This window comes from Jaculus jaculus, chromosome 12, assembly GCF_020740685.1.
Source record: "Jaculus jaculus isolate mJacJac1 chromosome 12, mJacJac1.mat.Y.cur, whole genome shotgun sequence".
Lineage (NCBI taxonomy): Eukaryota > Metazoa > Chordata > Mammalia > Rodentia > Dipodidae > Jaculus > Jaculus jaculus.
In genome coordinates this window covers 43499407-43521114 of record NC_059113.1, presented here as the reverse complement: position 1 = coordinate 43521114, position 21708 = coordinate 43499407, and positions in this window count along the sequence as shown.

The window sequence follows — 21708 nt, the reverse complement described above, 5'->3', positions numbered from 1 at the left end:
GCTGTTTTCCTGGTTGTAGGACCAAACACCTGACAAGAAGCAATCACAAAGAGGAAGGCTGTATTTGGCACAGTCCAACACAGCAGGAAAGGCGTGATGGCCAGGACATAATATAGATGGTCACATTGCTTTGTCAATCAGAGAGCAGAGTCATATGAACATAGCACGTAGCTGACTTTTTCCTTCTTCCTTTTATATTCACTTCAGGGCATCAGCCCACAGACGGTATTGCCAATGTATAAGGTGAGTGTTCCCTCCTCAGTTAACCTCTCAAGACGCACCCTCACAGACATACTTGGAGATGTGCTCCTAGGAGACTTTAAATGCATTCAAATTGAGAACAAATATTAACCATCAAATAACGTCCAATATCAAATCTCATCTTCAGAGAGTCACAAAAATATACATTGCATTTGATATTAAACTGGCAAAATCAACAGCAGAAGCAGCACTAAAGGAGAAAAGAACTTACACCAGTCAGGTCCCCAAGTCTGGCCTTCACTTAGTCAGTGATCTCAGATAGAGAATAAGGATCCAATGGAGAAAGATGCCTACAAAGAGATTGACCCAAGACGGCTTAACTGTTTTTCGTGTGTGTGTGTGTGTGTAGATCAGAAAATCATCAGTGTGTCAGAACTTTCCTTCCATCTTGTCACTATGGATGGCATTCTAGCTGACCTATGAATTTCAGTCTTCTCCTAATTCTGATTCCCATTTGTGTAGGCACATTTGGAGTATAGATGTGGGTGCCACTTGATTCCAGCTTTGTGGGAGTTCTAGGGATTTCAACTCTGGTGTTCAGACATTTACAGAAAGTGATTTTATCCACTGAATATCACCAAACCTAGCTTAGCTAGTTTTCTATTCATTGATCTGTCTGGCTTCAACTGTGACTTGAATTTGTGTACGGAAGTACAGTATTTGATACTTCAGGATTTCAAAGGAAGAGAAATGCAACAGTCTTGAACTCTATTGCACAATGATAATAAATAATGAAGTCAATTTTCTTGTTTATCAAGGGTCTTTCAGTGATGTTTTCTCCTTGGTCACTTTCTCTCCAATTAACCTAATAGTAAGAAGTACCACAACCAGCGAAATGAATTGTTTAATTGCTATACTCAAGAAATCAATGTTTATCTCATAGGATATTCCACTGGCACTGTGGGTAATGATGTAAGATCACTTTTTAGCCTAAGTCCATCCCCATACTAAGGCATTAAGAAGCTCTTCAGGAATCTGGAAGTCATATGGTTATTGATGATATGAATGACAGCTTCCCTTTAAGAAGGAGTTGACTGGAAAGACCATGTGGATACTTAGTTCTGAGAGGTCTTCTGACAGCAACATGAGAGACTAAATATGACTGGGAGGAGAACGGAGAGGAAGAAAAGTGATACATTGAAAAATCAAATAGGCAGGGATGAGAGTCCAAGCTGTCCACACTCTCTCTGTCTGCTTTCACCAGTATTTCATCAGTCAGCCATGAAGAGAGCTTAACTGCTCAGTGTTTCCATTAATCCCTGGCCCTGGACATATGAAAAGCACATTAGAGGTTTGTGTGTTGCATAGAAATGAGCAGAGCCACAACAGATATGGTTTTCTAACATAAATCTTAAAGAAGTGGCCAGAGACAAAAGTAAATTCATAGAGCTGAGAAAATGACTCACCTGTTACAGGTGCTTGCTTGTAAAGCCTACTGGCCTGGGTTCAGTTCCCAAGATACCTGCATAAGCCAGAGGCAAAAAGTAGCACAATATCTGATGATCTTTTGCAGCAGCAAGAGGCCTTGGTATACACACACACACACACACACACACACACACACACACAGACACGAACGTGTGAGCTTGCACACAAATAAACACATTGTTTAAAAGTGCAATTGTTAGCCGGGCGTGGTGGCACACACCTTTAATCCCAGCACTCAGGAGACAAAGGTAGGAGGATTGCTATGAGTTCAAGGCCACCCAAGACCACATAGTGAATTCCAGGTCAGCCTGGGCTAGAGAAAGACCCTACTTCAGAAAACAACAACAACAAAAAAAGTACAATTGTGTCATCATTTCATCCCATGAATCTTGTTTGGTTATAGCTAAGAATATTTCTAATATTTTTTTTCAATATTTGTATTCCTAACACATCATGAAATATACCACAAATGTGCTCTTATATGAAAGCATATATAAAAATAAATTAATAATCACAGTGTAGGTGTTTTCTTGATCACTTTTTATTATACTGACAAAATGCCTGAAGAGAAGGTGTAAGGGGAAAAGTTGTTTTTTTTTTTTTTCTTAGTTTCAGGGTTTTAACCCTTGATCGCCTGGCTCTGTTTCTAGGTTGCACAGAGACAGAACATAACAATAGGGATTTATGGCAATTAATAACTGCTCATCTCATGATGGAGATAAAACTGAGAGAGGCAGGGAGAGACAAGGACAAGATGTGCTCTTCAGCCCTCTCTGCCCCTCCAGTGAATACTCCCTCATGACCCATTAGGTATGAACACACCATGTGTTAACCCATTGACAAAGTCAACACCACTTGGAACCAGTCATTCTCACAGAACCACATGCTGGTGGCCATGCCTTCAATATCCCATGCCAAGCCATGACAATTCCAATAGTTCTCTTTTCTTCTTTGGTGCACCAGAAGCCTTCACTCACATTGAAGTGGGAAAAGTGACTTGACTTTTGCTTATGAAAATAAGAAAATCAAGAACAACTTATAAACCTACTTATAGCTAAAGGTGATGGTCTCAGGAAGATGTATGCTTCACGAATTTATTATTCTGAGAAGCAAACTGAAATAGCCAAGATTGTATTGTTTAATTTTATAGTCATGGTACATGCATGGCATTGCTTATAATTCACACTAAAATGTTAATATGGCACAATTTAAATAATGTGTTGAAATGAAAGCACATTGAATGTGAAATGTTTGTGTCTGTAGAGAATTGTGAATGAAGGGTGTGAAATCAAGAAAGGTGAACAAGCATTTCAGGGAGTAAGGTTGCACAAATATACTTATTTCATTGTGATAACTAAAGACAAATAATTGTAGTGTGATACATCTTAAAATTACAACTCTTTGTTGATATGGTTGGATAAACTATGCTATATGTATTAGTTGCCTCTTGTTTCTGGGAAACAACAGCAATTTAAAAAATAGACCAGCAATAAGTTATGAGAAGAAAGGTTTTTTTCAGACTTATAGTTTTGGGAGCAGCAGTGCTTTGTCATGGTGGAGAAAAGTGACTGGCTCACAGCATTACACTTTGCAACAGAGAGAATACAGCTACAATGAGCTGACTCTGAACACAATGTAGGCTAGACTCAAGGTGTGCTCCAATGGTACACCTCCTCCAGCATGGCTCCACCAAATGGAAACCAAGTAGGAAGCTTAAACAAACACTTGAGGCTATGGGGGATACTTACACTCAAACCACCACACTATGAAATATGTGTTCATACAAATGACACAATGGCAAATACACAAAACACTAGACAAATGAAACAGTAATCAATTATTAACTTCTTGTTGAAATAAAATGTATGAGTTCTTGTATAATAATTTGTCCTGACTTTAATATACTATGGGCATATGCGTCCTTTAATTATTATTATAATTGACCTAGATCTCATTACCTCTGTACGATTCTTCCACTAAGCCTGGGATAGAGACCTATGGGCAAGCCAGGGTTCCACAGTATATCACATGTCTCAGCCCCACTCAAATCAAAATAGTTGTAATTTCATCGTGGCTTTTCTTAAGTTTTAAGAATGTTTCTTTTGCAATCCTTTAATAAAGTCATAGAAGGAAATACTTCCTTGTTAGCCTATGGCTTGATGTTGTTTCCCTCAGGCAAGAAGGAGCTAGCTGAGTGAGAGAAAGTGTGTCTCAAAGAAGGAGGATAAACCTACCCACAGAGCAGTCCACTCAAGCTCTGCCAGCCTTACACTGTTTCCTAAGGAGTTACAGATTTACTTTGAAGCTAGTCTGGAACACAAAGTGAGCCCATATCACAAAATAAAAAGAAATTAAATAGTCCAACAAAACATGATAAGTCTTCTAACTTATTCAAATTTTCCCTACCATGCTACATAAACTAGTTCCCCCATGGAGACTGATAATAGTTTACTTTGGTCTGGCTTGTCTTAGGAGACACGTGCTTTTGGCAATATTTATTGATAGTCTTTACTTTTCTAATCATCACCTTAAAAAGTCATTGATGGTAGATAAAGACACCAATGTTTTTTTTTTTTTTGTTTGTTTGTTTTGTTTTGTTTTGTTTTGTTTTGTTTTTTATTTTTTTGGCTTTTCGAGGTAGGGTCTCACTCTGGCTCAGGCTGACCTGGAATTCACTATGTAGTCTCAGGGTGGCCTCGAACTCTCGGAGATCCTCCTACCTCTGACTCCCGAGTGCTGGGATTAAAGGCGTGTGCCACCACGCCTGGCTCAACACCAATGTTTTAAAAAATTATCCAATGTCACTGAACCTTCAGTAAAATCTGAAGGTTAAGTCTGAACACCTTTCCATGTGAGGATGCTTTACGCACAAGAATGTGTGCAGCTCATGTTTCCTCACAGATCGGTTTCTTAGCTCCACTCTGAACAGACAACAGGTGGAAGACCATTTGAAGGAAGAGGAATTCATGACCAGCCAGCAGGGAGCTGACATGACCCTTAACTGAGGATTTCAAATGCCATGAGACCATTCCCCATGAGTTTCTGCATGGAAAAGCAGGGATAGTTTTCAGCCTGGGATACCATTTCATGAACATGCATATCTTATGAATCTTTGAGTATCTTCCTTCAGTCAGAGGGCTGATGGGTTTACTGAGCACTGGATGATGATCACATCTCTACTAGGACAATGCCAGGATTGTTTTGCTCTTTCTGTCTATATTTGAGTATTCTTTATTTTTATTTTTATTTATTTATTTGAGAGTGACAGACACAGAGAGAAAGATAGTTAGAGGGAGAGAGAGAGAGAATGGGTGCGCCAGGGCTCCCAGCCTCTGCAAACGAACTCCAGACGCGTGCGCCCCCTTGTGCATCTGACTAACGTGGGACCTGGGGAACCGAGCCTCGAACCGGGGTCCTTAGGCTTCACAGGCAAGAGCTTAACCACTAAGCCATCTCTCCAGCCCCTATATTTGAGTATTCTTAACTTACAACCTTAGCAAGAATGCCAACTCACTACATCATCCACCTCACTGCCCTGCTCCACAATGACCCTTAAATGACAACAACTCCACCAATTGTGAATAACACAGCCCAGGCCCCACAGTCTTCTTCCAGCATCTATGAAATGGGAAGGCTAACTTGTAAACTTTTGAGCACAGTGAAACCTCAGATTTTTTAGAAATCTTAACAATAACCATACCAGGGAGCCACAGAACAATAGACATAGCTTGACCATCTAAATTTGATTTAAGCACCAGTAAAATATTAAGTAGTAAGAGCATGTTATTCACAGCAAGTTGGAGGAATATTAACATTCTACTTACCAATGTGCATAATCACAGATAAAACAACACAAAGGAAGCCAAACAGGAGATGGGAAGAATCAACTGGATAATATAGCATCTTCAGAGCCAGCTGAAGCTGTGTAATTCTCCTTGGACCATCAAGGAACTGAGGTTGCAGACCACTTGTCTCATCAAATCCAGAGAAACAAGCAATCTAGATAGACAGTCCAGGCTCGGCTTTCCTGGGCAGAGTGACTGAAGCCACACAGTAATAGGATGACATGAATTATGACTTTGATGAGGTGCTGGAGGCTGAGTATGGACCGGTGTTATATTAAGAAGTTCTTGGAGTCAACATGCTTCCCTGGGGTTAACTCACAATATCCCAACAGTTCTCAGGGTGAAGAGCTGAAAATTTTCCCCTCCCTACTCAGGCAAGTGTTAAGGATGGTACTGAGATTCTATCACAGGGCTTGTCCACAGAAGGGCTGCTATCAGGAGAAAGACTTTAGTGGAAGCTAGTCCAACATTTTTGGTAAGAACATGCCTTTCCTCCCAGCCTCTCTGGTCTATGTTACCTACCTACAAGAAAGGGAAGGTACGATATTTAAGAAGATTTACTCATGAAAGCAGAGGACCAGAGACACATACCCTGAGAGATAAGGCATGTATATGAGGGGATAGAAGGTATGCTCTTCCCCCACCTGGCATACACAACAACAGAATTGTTGTATAATGATGAATGGATACAAAGAACAGAGCTTGACAGGTGGCATGTGAGGGGAAACCTGAGAATGCTCTGGTAAGAGAAAACTGTGCAAAAGGTTGAACCTGAAGTGTTACTGGACAATAAGCAAGTTACCAGTCAGTGGGCTGGGCTCACAAGTAAGTAATCCCTAGTGGTGACTTTCCTAGTGGTGAGCTGACTGAGCCTTTGGATGTCAAAGGTTTATGGTCTGGGATGACAGGCTCGGAGACATAGCACTCAAAACCCCATGGACTACAGGATTTGGCTCCAGTCTTTACATACCACAGGCTTATAGCTCTAAGTGTTAATGTTAGAGACTCTTCCGGGTCACAACTGCTAGCAGCTAGCACATGGCTTCCAAGTGTAAAACTTGACTCTTTGTATCAGAAGTTGGCACCAGCTAGTCTCAGTTCTCAAGCTCTAAATGTCAAGAACCTAATACTAACAATCCAAATTGAAAAAAAAATACTTGTTATTCATGTTACTGAAACTGATATTGTTAAATATTGTTCTTTCTTCACAACTCCATCTGTAGGTTCAGGAAATCCTATTCAAAATTCTAGTTAGTTACAATGAGAATGTCAATATGCTGACCTCCAGGTTTACATGGAAAGACAATGTTCTGAAGAGAAGAAAATAGCTAGAGATTTGCAGCACTGCCCAATTTTCAGACTTCCTCCAAAGCTATGGTATTAGCAGACAGTAGCATTCCCAGAAATATGGTCAACCCAACAGAAGGAGAGAAGAGATATGCTGCCAGGAAGATGCATATAAACACACATGATTGTCCACACAGTGCAAAGACAACCGACAAAGGAGCAGTTCTCTTTGTAAATAGTGCCTGGACAAGTGGACACTGGCAGACAAGCAAAAACTGACCGTGAGTACAACCTAAAATATAGAGTATAAGCTAGGACACTGCAAAATCTGGAGAAAATGGAGAAGAAAGCCTGCCACACCTTGGCTCTGGTTATGAGATGTTAAAAATCATCTCACATCACCATAGGATCAATGAATGAAAATATTTGTAAATTCAACTCAATTGAAAATATTAAAACTCTGTTCTGGGAAAGTGAATGAAACAACAAGTTATAGATGGCAAGTGTATATTTATGAAACAAAAGTGAACAGAGGAATTATATAAGAAATATTAAGTACTGAGTAACAAGAATATAAACAAACAAATTAAGAACCAGCAAAAGATGTAAATAGACCACTTACTAAAGAATATATGCATGTGGCAAATAATAATATGAAAGATTCTTAGCATTATTTATGATTTAAGAATTGATGAATAACTAATCATATACTATAAATATTTATTATAATACAAAACATTAAAAGTCAAAATACAGACTCACCCTTTCCTATGCAGATGATTATGTCATGCCTCTCATTCCTGTGACCAAATACCTGACAAAAAACAGCATAAGGGAGAAAGTATTTATTTTGGCTCATGGTTTGAGGGGTTGTAGTCTCTTATGAGGAAAGAATGGAGGCAGGTTTGTGAGAGGCCTGGTCATATTGTTTCTATAGTCAGGAAACTTAGAGAGATGAATATTGGTGCTCGGCTATCTTTTCCCTTATTCAGTCTGGGCTACTAGCCCATGGAATTGTGTTGCTCACATTCAAGATGGATCTTCTCTTCTCAGTTAATGGCATCTGGAAACACCCTCATAGACATATCTCTCTGCCTGTGTTGTCAAGGTGATCCTAAATCCAAGCAAAGTGACAATGGAGACTGACCATCACACAGATGAGATAGTGTGTAGTCAGTCTATCTCCATGTTATCTTTTCCTATACTGTCTTTTGGGTTCTAGAGCTCACCTCTTGGCAGATCATGTAATTCCTTTCTGCTTAATTCCAAGAAGAACATCAGAATATATCACCAGTACGGTGAGTACTGATGGATAATTTTGGAAGTTCAGTTGGAGCCACTTACTTCAGAATCATACTATCCTGTAACAAAATGTGAGGCCCATGTTAACGTAGACTTGTGTAATATTTATATCTTGAAAATATTTCTCAAGAAATCATAAGTTGAAGTATTCAGAAAGTTTGTAGAACAGATGGAATTGAGTATTTGTTCATTAAATTGAAAATGTAAGTGGTTAAGTGAAGAGAAGAGGGAAGCAATCTAGTCTCCATAGCTGATGATCACACAGATCACACATAGCAACATAACTGGGATTGATCTCCTCATGCCTGTTCTAAGACTGTGACAAGAGAACAAGAATGTAAAGAATCAGACATATTATAGCTGGCTGACACCTCAGGGTTACATTAAATACAATTACGTTCAACACATAACTAATTTCCCTTTTAATATTTAAAAAATCTATTATTAAATGTTCATTTATTTAACTGTTTACATGTTTGAGTGCACCAGAATCTCGTGCCACCAGACGCATGCACCACATTTTGCATCTAGCTTTTAAACATTTGCTGAGGAATTGAACCAGGTCAGTAGGTTTTGCAAGCAGGCATCTTTAAACCCTAAGCCATCTTCCCAGTCTCCACAATGTACTATTGATGACAATGAAAATAAGATGATATGGTGTTCCTAAATAATTGCACAAATAGTAATGATTACAACAGACAATGACTGTCATTATTAAATATTAAATATCTGGCTTTCTGAAGAGAAAATCCAGCAATGTTGCACTAGACTTATTTGTGTTACTATGACACAAGCGAGTGGAGGAGACAAAAGGTGGGTACTTAAGTGCCCTGCTGGGCTTGACTGCAGTTCTGTGTCTTGTGCTGTGTTGAACCATGCTTGTAAGCATCATGGCTTCACCATTCACCTGTGTCAGCAATGCAAGCCCCTCATCCCTGCTGACACTGCAAAGCAAAGCTTGTGGGGCCCTTGGCCTTGGTCACATCAGTTGCATTCTTTTCTTTATTTAAAAAATATTTTATTTATTTATGTTTAATTGTTTACTATTGTTGTTATTATTAACAAGATGTTTCATATGGGTACATCATGTGTTGATACCCTCTTTTCCCTTGTCCCTGCCCCCATTCTGTTCTTGTTCATTCAGTTTTTTTTATTTTAAATTTATTTATTTACTTATTTATTTGACAGTGACAGACAGAGACAGAAAGAGGCAGATAGAGACAGAGAGAATGGGTACGCCAGGGCCGCCAGCCTCTGCAAACGAACTCCAGATGTGTGTGCCTCCTTGTGCATCTGGCTAACATAGGTCCTGGAGAATTGAGCCTCAAACCGGGTTCCTTAGGCTTCACAGGCAAGAGCTTAACCGCTAAGCCATCTCTCCAGCCCTGTTCATTCAGTTTTTGCATGCTTTCTAATACTCCCATGCAAAAGATAAAATATCAGGGTCTAGAAATTAAATATTTCTTTTTACTGTGATTGGTCTTATAAGCAGTTTAAACAGTCCTATTGGCAAAACCAATTTCGTGACTTAGTGTGAGTTTTCAATGATTTAAATATAGAAATAGACCTCTTTTCAAGATGTACTCCATTTTTTCCAGTTTTTTTTTTATACTGAAATATGCTGTGCAGGCATTATTTATCTACATGTTTGGTGTTCTGTGGGTATGACATATGCTATAAAAGTTCATACTTTAGGGCTGGAGAGATGGCTTAGCAGTTAAACGCTTGCCTGTGAAGTCTAAGGCCCCCCGTTTGAGGCTCAACTCCCCAGGACCCATTTTAGCCAGATGCACAAGGGGGTGCACACGTCTGGAGTTTGTTTGCAGTGGCTGGAGGCCCTGGCATGCCCATTCTCTCTCTATCTGCCTCTTTCTGTCCCTCTCTGTCTCTCTCAAATAAATAAAAATTAAAAAATGTTAAAAATTTTAAAAAGTCCATACTTTAATATCCAGTGACTTTTGAGACAAGAGAAGATTACAAGGCTGTTACATGCGTAAAAATTGACAAACAGAAGAACAGAAACAGTTCTATATCTGGCTAAGTCTTATGATTGATGAATAAGGAACGTTTTGTGTTTGATTCTGTTACTTCATTATCATAGCACAGAACTGGATTATTTTTCCCCAGAGAATGTTTAATGAATTGGTGGATGGCAGTCTTGGATCACTTAGACTTCAGATGTTTAAATGACATTATACCACTTTGCATAGATTGGAGGTAGATTGCAGAAGTAATGCATGGTATTTTTGCCCAATAGAAAAAGCTTCACAGGGAGATTATCTGTGCTAGATTGGGCAGCTTTAATAGCATTGGAGGTTTACAACAAGTTTAATATCTTTACTTTGGTAATTGTATTAGTCAGGGTTCTCTAGAGGAACAGGACTGATAGAATAAATGTGTATTATAAAAGGGATTTATTAGACTGGCTTACAGAATATGGGCTGTGCAGTCTGACAATGTCTGTCTGCAGGCTGGAGAATTGGAGAACCTCACAGCTAGTTGCCCAGTCCATGAGGCTAGATGCTTCAGCAGTCTCACCCAGTCCAACAAGGAAGGTCGGGAGGGTTTCTGGGGAGCCTCTGGTCTCAGCCCATGTTGGAAAGCTGATGAAGCTCAGTTCCAAGAAGGACAGCAGCAGGGTAGAAATATGCACCAGCAAGTAGCACTGGCTCCCAAGCAAAAGGCCCTGTGATCCCTCAAAGCTTCTTTATATGTAGTCCACTACCATAAGTGCTGCCCACTCTGGGGTAAGGTCTTCCTCCCTCAGTTAATCTTTCCTGGAAATACCTTTACAAACCCCCCAAGTGACATGCCACATACTTGACTTCTAATTTGATAAACAGACAATAGAATTTAGTAGTCACAGTAATTATTAAAAGTTGTGTGTAAAACCCCAAACTAAAATTGTATTCATGAAAGCAAGGTGTTAGACATCTGCGACCCTAGCATTTGGGAGAATGATGCAGGAGGGCTGCTAAAATTAGGTGCTGTACAGTGAATGTAAAGCCACCTTGAAATATATATATATTGCAAGACCCTATCTCAGAAAAACAAAATAATAACAAGAATTGTGTTACTTAAAAAATATATGGGGCTGGAGAGATGGCTTAGCAGTTAAGCACTTGCCTGTGAAGCCTAAGGACCCCGGTTCGAGGCTCGGTTCCCCAGGTCCCAAGTTAGCCAGATGCACAAGGGGGCGCACGCGTCTGGAGTTCGTTTATAGTGGCTGGAAGCCCTGGCGCGCCATTCTCTCTCTCTCCCTCCATGTGTCTTTCTCTCTGTGTCTGTAGCTCTCAAATAAATAAATAATGAACAAAAAAAAAATTTTAAAAAGGCGTGCACCAAAAACCTGACCATGAGTCACTTTGGAATAACACCTATTTTTTTCATATTTCTCATATTAAGAGATTTGACATGTAATATGAAGACTAATGTAACTGTTAGACAAAAGTGAAACTATTTTCCTTTTGTGTGGTTGAAGGGAATGTTATTCTTGAAAATTTTTTTGGAATGTTATTTGCTACAATAAATTTAATTGTAAAATTCAAAAAAAAATAAAAAATATATGAATATGATTAAAATGATAAGCAAAACATAAGCCTTCAGAGTAATTAATTTTGGTTCACTTTTGTAGCGTTCATCTATCCAAACTTTCTGACAAGGACTTCTGATGTGGAAAGGTCAGGTTTCCTTGAGTTCCTGCTGTGCAGATGGGAGTGAAGACAAGAAAACAGCTGAGGATTTTCTTGCTTGCCCGTCATGGTACAAAAGGAGAAGTGTTTCAAAAGAAAAACAAACATATGGGGGTGCCATCAAGAGGTGGGACTATCTGAGTCCCTCGGGAAAGATATGAGCACACAGCATCAGGACCACCAGGGAAATAAATTGAGAAGGAACCACCTGTTTCATCTGAAATCACTCCGCCATCTGTGCAGCCTCTACTCTGACGTGATGTTGATAGCTGGAGATGAAAACAGCTTCCAGAAGTGTGCGTTCACTCTCTCTTGGCATCAGAGGACCAGGGCAGCCTGACTAGAGCTTTTGGCTCTAACCTGCTAGAGTATGGTCCCTGCTAGTGATATACTTGCCTATAGATTCTGTTTGCAATTAGATGTTGAGAGTATTTGGGCTGCAACCCCTCTCAGGCTTTGGTGCACCCGCTTTCACAGTGAACACTGCTGCAAAGGGTTGGCAAAGATGTCAGATAACTCATGACACTGGGCTGAGATACCTGCAAACTGAGTTAAGATTCTCACACTCTTTCTTCCCTTTAGAGATGGGGAGTAGAACAGCTCCCCTAGTTTTGCCAGAAGGAGAGGTACTATCCAGCTTCTGGGGTATGGAGCTGACTCTCTAGCATTTACTGGCCACAAAGGCAACATCTATGAGCTCACCTTATGTTTTTATTTTCAGAGCTTAAGCAGTATATTCAGTGCATTTATTCTTTATGTGTTTTAATTTCATTTTGATATCAAAGGAAGTTTCCATTTTTTATATTTTATTCATTTACTTGCACAAGAGAGAAGAAGGGAGGGAGGAAAGGGAGGAGGGAGAGAGAGAGAAAGAGAGGGAGGAAAATAGAGTATCGGACTCCCAGGGCTTCTTGCCACTGCACATGAACTCCTGACACCAGCTCCACTTCATGCTCTGGCTTTATGGGGATACTCGGGAATTGAACCCAGGCCAGCAGCCTTTGTAAGAAAGTGTCTTTAACTGCTGAGCCATCTCCCCAGCCAAGAAGTTTCCATTTTAATTAGGAATTTGCATGTCTAATAAACTCCTTTGTCCTGAGGTCATAAAGAACAGTTTCTATTTAATTTTTTGACTTCTTGACTGCTACACTGTTTTCTTTCTAACTTTCCTAGAGATGTCTAGAGCATTTTACACTGATTAAAACATTTAAGTGCAATAAACAAAAATTCCCTTTTATATAACACATCAAATATAAATTATAAGTCTTATGTTTTATAGTCTGTATTTTAATCTTTCAAATTTTAGCCTCATTTATCTTTGAGATATCTTCTGATCTTTTCTTTCAGTTCATTAGTTCTTTCTTTAGCAGTAAGTGATATTTTTTTTAATTAACTGTGTCTCCCTTTTAATTATGTATATTTTCTTTTGGTCTTTTTTGTGAAATCCAGTTATTTTATTAGAATTATTTTCATTTGCTCCTACAAATCCCTAACACAGTGTGTATTATTCAGAGTTCTATAGCAGAACAGAACTAATAGAATAAATTGTATTAAGAGGGGGATTTGTTAAATTAGCTTATGGTAGTCCAAATATAAAAGTCTGCAGGCCCAACAGTCAAGGACTCAGTAGCTGTTCAGTCCACGAGGTGGGATGACTCAGTAGTTGCAATCCAGCACTGAAGGCCTGGGGGCGTTCTGGTCTTCAGTCACTATGGAAGGCAGCAAGCAACACTGGCAACCAGGTGGCAAGAAGGTTCTTTTCTCCCAGAGCTTCTTTAGATAAAGCCCCCTCTTTGAGAGCTGTCCACTCTTAGGGAAGGACTTCCTCCTTCAGTTAATCCTGCCAGGAAGGAACCTCACAGATCTTCTCAAGAGGAATGTCTGTGGATTCCTTAAATAAATCAAGTTGGCAATAGAACTTAACACAGTGAAAATGAGAAAAATCCCACAAGATTCTTCCCATAACTTCAGGGACCTAAAAGAAACCAGGCCCAGGGAAAGCTTCAGCATGTTCCACTTCCTGCATGGCCCCTTCCATGGCTGTGCTCAGAACTGGGCAAGTGGACCTTGAGCAGGTCTGGGGCACCCCTCACGTCACGAATCATCCCTTCTCCAGTGGTCATGTATTTTAATACGCTTATTTATTTATATTTTAAATCTTCTGTACCATATATATATATATATATATATCTCCTAGCATGAAGTGTGAAGTGTGTCAGGGTTAGACTTCTGACAATTGCTCTGGAAAAAAATTTTAAATTTATGGTTATGGACTGTGTGTGTCCTCCAAAATTCAGTGAAGGTATGAGGAGCAGGGGCCTTTGGGAATTGAATAGGTCATGAGGGTTGAGCACTCTTGAATAGAGTTCCCAGAACAATCTCTCATCTCTCACCGTGAGAGGACAGAGACATTTGCTAACTAGTGAAGACACCCCAATCTTTACCTCCAGCTTCCACAACTGGGAGAAATGGGCTTCTAGTGTTTAAACCATACAACCTGTAATACTTTATTACAGCCCCTGTGCTGAGACAGATAGTGACATTATTTGATTGACTGTAAACATGTTGACAAGAACTGCTCTCCACATTTAAAAGCTACATATAGAAAAAAAAAATGCTTGTTGCTAGGTGTGGTGGTACATGCCTTTAATGCCAGCACTCAGGAGGCAGAGGTAGGAGGATCGCCATGAATTCAAGGCCACCCAGAGAACACGTAGTTAATTCCAGGTCAGCCTGGGCTAGAGTAAAACCCTACTTCAAAAAAACAAAAAAATACCCAGTACTCAGAAGGCAGAGATAGGAGAATTGCCGTGAGTTTGAGGTCACCCTAAGACTCCATAGTGAATTTCCAGGTAAGCCTGAGCTAGAGTGAGACCCTACCTTGAAAAAACAAACAAAAACATTAAATAAATAAATTGCTTATTTTTTTAAAAGTTCCTGTGAACCATGTGCATATTATATTTTAGTTCTTTATGAAATTATGCAAAGAAAAATAGTGCTCACACTCATTGCCTGTAAAGGGGTTCAAATAGTCAAACTGAAATTTCATGGGCAGAAATAACAGTTGACCAATACATTTATTCTTGAGAAAGAAAATATTTTTTTTGTGTCACAGGATTCCCTAGGCCTAACCCTATGGAATCATGTGATGGTGAAGAATCCTCCGAGAAGTAACCCCAGTTTTTGTGAGGGTTATTTCAATTTCCATCACTGTAATAGCAGGTGATGGAGAGGAGCACTGAGTTTGATAACCTTCTATTGCTCCACACATCCAAACACTGGTGGAAGGTCTTCTCTGGGTCCATGTGTTCCAGCTGCCCAGTTTCAACCATCACAGTGCCACCTTCTTAAGTGCCTAGAGTGCCCTGTACCTCAGAGTATGCTGGAGAACAGAATGGGGCTCTTTTCAATAAGCAGCAAGTGTTAGTGGATTATGACAGAAAGTTTCAGGAGAGTGCTATTTCTATCCATGTGTTCTGACCATGAAATGGTGTGAGTGATGTTTTCATGTGACCCTTCTTATGTTTTCATGTGACCTTTCTTATGCTACAGATTTGCTGTTGAAGTCATCAATTGCACTGCTCTATATAGAAAGTTTTAAAATACCTCTGTATATTATTGATTATAAATATTTCTTTTTCAAATAACTTAATTTTATTTTGTGAAACTAACATAAGATAAGCTTAGTCCTTGCTTGAAGCACCAGCAAAGATATTTAGCATATGTAATTATAATGCAACTGAAAGTCATAAACTGATGTATTCTGACGTCTTATACCATTGCTTCATAAAAAATAAATGTTTAGTACTGATAAGTAGGCTGGTTTTTGAAATGTCAACATCAAAACTAAGTTTTGCAAACAGTTTTGACTTATTAAGGTTGGAAACACATTAATTCACCATTCTTACTAGGAACATGATGCTTTCCGTTATTGAAAGTTTAACTTAGTCACAATTTTCCTATTGTTGTTTGCTTTTTAACTCAGATAAAAAGACTTGCTTGATCTTTATTTTTTTTTGTACATTCAGTTTCTTAGTAGAGTAAAAAGCTCTGAAAAGTTAGTGCTTTATGATACAGAAACTTTGGTTCAAAGTTGTTTCCCTTTGTAATAAATATTACCACTTCAAACCCACAGAGCTCAAGTGCTTTTAAGGCCATGGACTTCACAGGAAAAAAAGAAAACAAAAAACTTTGTCATCGTTTCTTGCCCTCTGACCTTACCTGTCCATTTAACCTTTTATTTACCACATGTATCATGAATTTCTAGTACACAGAAGGCCTGTACAGGCATCATAGTTTCCAATGCTATCCCTGTTGGAGGCAGTTTCCCAGAAAGTACAATAGGGCTAGAGGATACAAAAACATATTGAGGTACTGGATTTGCCATATCTAAAATGAGACATGGTTTCATATTTCATTCAGTTTCAGACTCAAATAAAAGTAGCTAGCGCTCACCTTACAACTAAAGTTTCCACATTTTTAGCTGAAAGTGTAAGTTATCTAGCCAACTGCAACCTACCGTAGCTGTCTTCCAAGCCAATTTCCCACCCTCTTTATCTAGATACAGTGGTCCAAGGGAATAGTTAATTTCCATATGTTCATAATGTTTGTCACTTTTAACTTTTCCCTAATTTTTTTAAACACCTTCTATTTTGCACATTCTTTCCCAGAACTGGACAGGAAGGCACTGTTCTCAGCTTTCCCCTGACCTCTATCATCAGTGGTCTGTGCGTCTCCTCTGTGTGCTCACAGTGTCTGCTGATTGCACTTGGGCACCTTCTGCAGAAGTCTGGCTGGTGTTGGTGTAAGGGCACAAGAAGCAAGAGCAAAGTTCAACAACTCATTTCCAATCTATCACAGACACACCAATGCAAGAGAGAATGCTCAACTTGAACGTTTGCCACTCTCTGAGTTGCTTGCCCAGCATCCTTTTATAGATTAATTGTAATGAAGAAGTCAACCTCGTTGTGATGAAAGCTCTTAGTGGTCATTCATAACTTCTTAACCAGCTTTGCCTGATATCTATGTGTGCATAATCCTGCCAGAACCAATTGCCCTAAACTCAGGCTTGACACTAATCATTTCCATGGATCTGTATGTAGGCCGGTAGTCATTTTGTGGTGGGTGCATTTCTCTTCATGTCAACTAAAATAAGTCATGTGGCATGATCTGGAGGAATTTGACAGTGGGTATCTTAACTCCCTCTCCTCCACAGTGAGAAGACACTGATAATCATCTGTACATGAAAGGGGCCAAGAGCAGACCCAACTAATACCATCTACTGTCTCCATGGACTACAATCTTAGTATATCCAGGCCTGCTCCAACAAAGTACCTTGCCCAGAGTAAGCAACTTATATCCCACAGTTCTGGAAGGTGAGAGTCCTTTATCCCACTTTATAACACCATCATCATGGGTGTTAGGATATCAGCATAGGCATAATATAAGGACTCCTTCTGACCATAGCAAATGAATAGTTGTTTGGAATTTTTAGAGTGACATTTGCAGCTCTTAATTTATCAGTTTTGCTGATAAATTTCAGTTTTGCTGATTCACTAATTGAAAGGGTATTCATCCTTGTATAGTTCTTTCTAATGAAACTCATTTCATATCCACTACAAGTGAATGTTAATGCTTTGGAAGGATCTGGTAACTGAATTTAGTGTGAACAAGTCATAAATTGAAAAACTTTGGAGATACAATGGTACTATATTCCAAACATCTATAGTTGATCTATTTTCTTTTTTTTTCATTTCACAATGGCATAGATCCTGAGAAATGTGAGCATATCTTTTTGGAAGTCTAGCTGATGAAGTAACAGAATAGACCCAACCAATGGTCAGGCATCTGAGACTTGCCGCAGAGGTTGGCAAAATACTTAAGACTACCTATCAGTATTCATTGCCTGAATATGATTTCTATCTTCAAACTCCAAAATCTTTTGACAGCAAGAAAAGTTTTATCATTATACTGAAAGTCAACATTTGTCAGATATTTTTTAATTAATTAATTATTTTATTTATTTATGAGAAAAAGAGAGAATGGGTGTGCCAGAACCTCTAGCACTGTAAACTAACTCCAGCCATATGTGCCACCTTATGCACCTGGCTTACATGGGCACTAGGAAACTGAACCTGGTTCCTTAGGCTTTGTAGGCAAGCACCTTACACCATCTCTCCAGCCCTGTAAGTTATTTTTAAAATTGGAGAGTGAATCAAAAGGCAGAGAATATATAGCTCACGATGTATTATAGCAAAAACGTTCTACCCTTGCTGTATCTATTCAATCAGAAAAGAATTAGATTCACTACTATATCTCTGCTCATAGGAAGTCCTGCTTCTCTTTGATCTGCATTGGTAAAAGCAGTCTTGCCTTTTCCCTTCAGGGTATGGTCCACTTTGAGAATTCCTTTATTCAGGCCATGATGGGTGTCCATATACAGAACACTGCATGTGTGTCACTCTGTGGTCTGGCTGCCTTCTTGTCTACCCAACTCAAGTTTAGGAAGGACTAGGATGAGTGAAATATTCACAACTACACTTTATGTCAACCTTTGAACTGATCCCCAGGGCAATCCTCTCCAAGTGAATGAGCATGCCTATAAATTCTAAGAAACACTGAAATCCATCTTCACTCACTGTACTGGGTTCTGCTGGCAATGTTCTCTGATGGTCCTTAGAGAGGACAAACATGTGTAACCTTTATCTTGTCTCCCCACAATACAAATAAGGTAGCATGTACAGAATAAACAGCAGTGTGAAGTGTAGGGAGCTCAGGGAGATTTTCATTTCTCCTTCAGTCCTGTGACTAGAGCAGAAGAGCATGGCACGTTTGGCTATATGCAACTGCATACTACCACGCCTTAAATTCAGTGTCATAATCCAAAAATGTCACACACTTCCACAGTCTTTGTTCCAAGGGCCAACAAGACTCAGTTGCTCACATGGATTCCTCATATGGCTCTAATAAGTCCTTGGCCGGGCTGCAGTCCTCTCACATTAAGCATCCTGGGTGCCAGCTGGGATTGTGGCTGCAGCTAGTGCTGAAACACCTGCATGGCCTTTCCTTGTGACTTGAGCTTCCTCTCGGAGCAGTGTTCTGAGAGTGCAGAATGAGTTTGCCACAAGGAAGGATTTCTGCTAGATCTTGTTCCTTAAGGTAGTGAAACAGGCCCTTTCAAATTCAAGGGAAGGCAAGTCAGCTTCCCTCTGGATATGTTTTGAAACCAGCATATGACTATTGTTGGTCCTTAACTGAGGGTAGGATTAAGGCATATAGGGATAAAAGAAAATTAATTGGTTTGCATTCCTTTCTACCTCAAGGCATATGTGATTTTCACTTAAATTTTCTTTGCATGGGTTCAGCATTTGTCTGTAGATTCGGCACTAAAATGGAATGATGTCTCCAGTCTCTGTGTTGCTTCCACTCCCACAGTCCCGCTGTCTTCCTCTAAGCACCCTGAGTCATTATGGGAGCCTACTTCTGGAGAATGATGTGTCCGATGGTGAGAGGTATGAGGCGACGGGTGGCAAAGGCATTTGGAGCTCCATATTAAACACAGCATTAGTCATCCCCCGTTATCACTTGATTGCTCCTGCAGTGAAATTATTAGGCAATTATTTCCCCAAAACAGCATTGTAGTGATAAAGATAAAAATTATACAATTTGCTTTAGTCATTATTTTTTTCCTCAAGGTTAATGTGTTTGTCACGTCGCATTAAACACCCACATTAACCATTACAGCCTTCACAGTGCAAGCATAGATACTCCCGCAAAACTAATATAAGGGCAGATAGGAACAAGTGTCTCCATGGTGATCACATTTATGAAGAAGGATAATTTGATCTGATAGACTTTTTTTATTTATAGGACAAAAGAAACTTTATTACTGTGAGTTTCTGTGGATAGACTTTTAGATATGTATATAATCGGTAGGTGCCTGGTTATGCCAATGAAAACTACCCTGTGATCAGAAGGCGCTTTTGTATTGGAATATTTAAAGTACTTCTTTAGAGTTAAGCACAGCTGTTTTCCAGGGGCAAAGAAGCACTCATTTTCAGATCATTTGCTCAGTTTCTAGAGTTACACACTGAGTACTATTTGGGAACATGTAATCCTTCCTTTGGCCCTCAATTAGCCCAGCCTGGAACCTCCACTCCCCATAGGTCAGGATTGATTGCTGCTTTGGAAATCACTTGGTCCTTATACAAGGGGAAAAATATGAAACTTTGAAATTAATACTGTCTCCTAATTTTCTGTGACCAGAACCTTACATGGGTACCTCACCTGAAGAGGAACCATAAAGAAATTTATATGAGAAAATACACTGGTTTGGTTACTCCTCTTCATCAGATCTAAAGAATGGGTTAAATTTGCTTGAAAATTATAACTAGAGGGTTTGTGGTCAAATGTAGAAGCACAAAATTTATATATCATTGAAATTTACTTAAATCTACTTTGCCTAATAAGATTACACTATCTGTTTTTCATTTTGCTGAGTTGGGATTGTAGGTGAAGTTAGTGGATTTATATCACACATTTTAAAGGAATTAGGTCAGGTTTTAAGGTAGATCTTACAGCAATATTGGAAGCATCCCCTAGCTACATTGAAGTGTACAGTTATGATTATGAGTACTTCATAATGTCTGAAAAGGTCATAGGCATTGGGCCTTCTGAAGTCTGCCTTCCACATCCATGCTTTTTAGTGCCTTATGATTGCATCAAAGCCCCACTACTCAATCTAAATATCTAACATTCTAGAAGACATGGCCTACAAATCAAGTGAAGCTTGTACTTGCCTTTTGACCTTCTTGGTTCTCCCTGTGGGTCAGGCTGCTGGTTCTGTGGAGGACCTTGGGGAACTACACCATTTACTCTCTAAGCACTACTGGTCTTCTTGACTTCACTCTGTATCAAGAGGCTACAAGCTCTTAGCCCCAGGGAGGCAATGATGAATCTTAAGTTCTGTAGCTGAGTAGGACTCAGGGGTGCTGAAACAAAATGACTGATCTCAGACCCCACACTACCTTCTGGGATCTGGATCTGTCCCTGACAATCGAAGTGATAAAACTCAGAAGGGCCAAGGTGTTATGTTCTCCGTACTGAAATATTCCTTCCAGCAGAGATGCTTATACGATTCAGGAAGGCAGCAAAATTTTCAGTTAGGCTGGAGAGATGGCTTAGCTATTAAGGCGCTTACCTACAAAGCCTAAGGACCCAGGTTCAATTCCCCAACACCCACGTAAGCCAGATGCACAAGGTGGAACATGCATCTAGAGTTTGTTTGCAGTGGCTGGAGGTCCTGGTATGCTCATTATTTCTATATGCATCTCTCTCTATTAAATAAATACATAAATAAAATATTTAAAAACTCAGAATTTAAGAAGCTTACAAAACTTGCAAGACTGAGGAGGCTTCAGAAAGTTCTAAGAATCACAAGGCCTTCCCGGAGGATTACATAAGTAGCAAACAATTGCTAGGGAAGACAAGACTCCTCAGTGGAGCTGAGCATAAGTTTGACTGGGAACATTAGGAATGTAACTTTTGTGTCACCCATGCTAGGGTGTGCTTTTCATTAATATAGCTGCCTTTGAGTCACCTATGCTAATGTAAATAACTTTACTAGCTCATTGGTTCACCAAGCTAGACATGGATGGAATCTTTTTTTTTAATTTTTTTTTTTATTTTTGGTCTATTGAAGCTTTATTTGGTAGTAGGCATTTTTTTAACGTTTCCCCAGGGGAAAAAAAAATCACACAACACAGGCTTTATTGCCTCTTGGACTGAATTTTAATTTTTTAAGATACAGAAAACCAAAGAGGCAAGCAAAACAATCTCCTTCCACTTCTTGCCAGTAAGTAGTGGTGAAGAGCTGTGCTCTGTGCGGAGCAAGA